The 3,810-nt window shown below is 40.3% G+C and overlaps 1 non-coding gene across 1 annotated transcript; it reads right to left on the minus strand.

The window, feature by feature from the left end:
* Positions 1-1,596: 1,596 nt before the first annotated feature.
* On the minus strand, positions 1,597-1,702 carry LOC119983212. Its single transcript, XR_005464567.1, has one exon. It is a non-coding gene; the product is annotated as a small nucleolar RNA R71 (small nucleolar RNA).
* Positions 1,703-3,810: the final 2,108 nt, after the last annotated feature.

Consider the following 3,810-nt stretch of genomic DNA (forward strand, 5'->3'; position numbering starts at 1 on the left):
GTTTGGGGAAGTATAAAAGGGCATAAAATAGGGTTTTGGAGAAGTTTTTGGAGCTGGGTTTCATTCTGTACCTTGGAGGCCACCATTGGAGCTTGGAGAAGAATAGGGTTCACAAGGGGGTTTTCTCTCTCCTCTTTTATCTTAGTTTTTATGGTTGATTTCCATTGCTTGATGATGTATCTTGACTCTATGAGACGCTAGATTTCTTACTAGGGTCTTAATGTAACCAAACCTTGAAGATTCAATAAACTTGGTTTCCTTATTTCTTGATCTCTCTCTCTCTCTTGATTGTCTATGGGTGTGATTAATGCTTTTGAATGTTTGGCCATCATTCAATTGATTTGTTTCCTAGATTGAGACAGGAAGGAGATATCTAGGGTTTGCCTCAAGCCATAGATGACATTGGGTGCATAAACCATAAGAATATAGGTTTGCGACTTATGCAATCGTTAATGATTTTCATAGTTCTTAATGGGTTTTTGATATATTAATCCGATTGTTAGGAATAACAGGGATTTATATTGAAAATACATTTGATGTATCTAGGAATAGAACATTGAATAGGTTGGAAAATCGATTGTCATTATAGAGAGGAATTAGGGATTAAGGGACCAAGGGAATTGAATTGGATATGTGAGGTGACGTTAAGTACCCTAGTGCTTTCCATTCTTGATTTCATACTTGTGCTTGATTTGTCTTTGTTCTTTTTAATTAGTTTAGTTAAAAATAAAAACAAACCATAAAACCTTTCCCCAATTTGCATAGTTGTTACTAGTTTGACATTGATCTTGATTGCCAATATATCTCCATTGGGAACGATTATTTATTCATCTCTTTATTACTTGTGCAATTTGTGCGCTTGCAATTAAACCCATATCAAGTTTTTGGCGTCGTTGCCGGGGATTGAGGCAATTGTTTTTTGTGTCAAATTAGGTTTTCAATTGTGTTAATTGGCTTTTATTTTTCTACAGAATTTCTTTCTCTTGTATGAGCTTGGGAAGGCGAACTCTTAATTCGAAATTGATTGATATTGATTTAGAAATTGAGAGGACACTTCGCAATCTTAAGCAGGAGCTTACTAATAATATCATGGAAGGCGTTGAAGACAACCAAGGAATGGGGAATGTTGGTGAGCTAGGTATGTTAATGAAGGCAATGATAATGGCGGAGGTGCTAGTGGAAGAAATGGTGGTGATGAGGTTGAAGGCCCTCCTAGGCAATTTGATCCTCGCTCTCTTGTGGATTGTGCTAGGCCTACTTGAGATACATCTCCTTCAAGCATCCGCTATCCTCCTATCAATGCTACTAATTTTGAGATCAAGCCGGCTAGCATCAACATTATCTCTAATTCGGTGGTTTTCTATGGTCTTCCTAATGAAGAACCCAATGTCCATCTTCACTCTTTCTTGCATGTGTGCACTACTTTTAGGATTAACAGAGCTTCTAAGGATGCTATCTTGTTGAGGTTATTCCCATTTTCTTTGAGGGACAAGGCTAAGGGATGGTTGATGTCCTTGCCTCCCAATTCTATCACCACTTGGGATGAGATGGCGGAGCAATTCATGGCGAAATTCTTTCCTCCAGCCAAGGCGGTGCAAATTAGGATGGATATCATGTCTTTTGCCCAAAAGGATCTTGAATCATTTTATGAGGCTTGGGAGCGCTTTAAAGGAATTATTCAAAGTTGTCCAAATCATGGCCTTCCGGAATGGGTGGTGTACCAAGCTTTCTATAATGGGTTGAGCATGCATACTAAGGAGACTATTGATGCAGCTGCGGGAGGTTCTTTTATGACCAAAAATCAAGAGAAGGCTCGGGAATTACTTGACAAAGTGGCCAAGACCACTAACTCTTGGTCCTTGATGAGGAGGAATCCAAAGCAAGGGGGAGGTTGTAGAGATGATGAAGTTATGTCTACCTTGGCTATTATGGCAAAGAAGATTGAGGCATTGACGCTAAATCAAGCTCAAGGAGTGTATGCTATGCTAAGCACACCTTTCTATATTTCTTGTGATTATTGTTGTGGACACCATCCTACGGGGGAGTGTCTTATTGCTTCTTCTTCTAACTCTAGTGAGCAAATGAATGTCATTGGTGGAGGTAATTTCAATCAACCCCGAAATAATCCTTATTCCAACTTCTATAATCCGGGATATAGGAATCACCCCAGTTTCTCTTGGAGCAATTCTCAAAATGTGCAAAATCCTTAACATTTAATGCAGCCCCAAGAGAAGAAAAGAGATATTGATGACATGTTCTCAAAGCTTGTCGGAGGCCTAGATACACTTACAACTCATATCTCCCAATTTATGACAAGGACGGAGCAATACATGAGCAAAACCGATGCCACTCTACAAGCTCAAGCAACTTTGATGCAAAACTATGGAACTTCTATCTGGAATTTTGAGGTACAAATGGGGCAAATAGCTAACAGTTTTTGATATAGAGAAAGAGGTACATTGCCAAGCCAATCGGAGGTGAATCCAAAAGGGAAGGAGAAGGAGCAATGCATGGCAATCACTCTCCGGACTGGTAAGGTGGTTAAAAATGCTTTTGATCTAGATGCCGAAAAGGTGAAAATTTTGCAGGAGGAGAAATGTAGGAAAACAGGGAGAAAGAAGCTGAAAAATGTCCAAAGGCTATTTTCGATCGATCGGCCTATTTCAGTTCCTGTGAAAGCAAAAGAGGCGCAACCACGATATGCAATTGAGCCTAATTGGCTTGATAGTTCTCTTCTTGCACCTCCAGTCAAAGCGTATGTGCCATCTATTCCATTTCCGCAAAGGTTGAAGGGCACCAAGAAGAATGATGACCAATTTGTCAAGTTCTTAGAGGTATTCAAGAAGCTTCAAGTGAACATCCCCTTTGCCAAGGCCTTAGAGCAAATTCCTTGCTATGCCAAATTCATGTAGGAGATCTTATCCAAAAAGAGGAGATTGAAGGAGCATGAAAAGATACCACTAACCGAAGAGTGTAGTGCCATTGTGCAAAGGAAGCTCCCAATTAAACAAGAAGATCTAGGAAGTTTCACAATCCCGTGCACTATAGGTAACACCTTGATTGAGAGATCCTTGTGTGATCTTGGAGCTGGTATCAATTTGATGCCATTGTCAGTTGTGAAGCAAATTGGAGTGAAAGAGATTAGTCCAACCACGGTGTCCTTGCAAATGGCTGATAGATCAATAAAATACCCTATTGGCATAGTGGAGGATATGTTAGTGAACGTGGGTGAGCTCATGTTCCCGGTAGATTTTCTTATCTTGGATATGGAGGCCAACCTTACTACTCCCATAATCTTGGGAAGGCCATTCTTGAGCACTGGAAGAGCTTTGATTGATGTTGAAAAAGGGAAGCTTACTTCGCGGGAGGTGACCAAGTCACTTTTAAACTATTTGGCAATAGAAGGCAAGAGGAGGTTTCTCAACAATGCCTCCAAGTGGAGCATATTGACATGGTTATCCCCAACACTCTTGAGAATGAAGCTCCGTATATTTCGATGGAAGTTTTCCTATGCCAAGATTCAAAAGTTGAATATAAAGTTCTCAAGACAGCCTCCCAAGCTGAAATTGAAGTTCAAAAGTCTGAAGTTTAAGATCCTAAGGAGAAGAAAAAGAAGAGCTAGAAAAAGCAGAAGTGGAAGACCATGAAAATGAAGAAAAATGCCTATCCCAAGGAAGAGGTGGTGATGAAGGCTTGTGCTCCTTGCATGGCACCTAAGCAATGAAATGTTAATCCTAGGAAGCCATCAGGGGGAGTCTACACCACAACCCTCAAGGATCTCGATTGAATTCACAAAGGGGAGTCGGATGA

The sequence above is a fragment of the Tripterygium wilfordii genome, chromosome 17, assembly GCF_013401445.1.
Source record: "Tripterygium wilfordii isolate XIE 37 chromosome 17, ASM1340144v1, whole genome shotgun sequence".
Taxonomy (NCBI): domain Eukaryota; kingdom Viridiplantae; phylum Streptophyta; class Magnoliopsida; order Celastrales; family Celastraceae; genus Tripterygium; species Tripterygium wilfordii.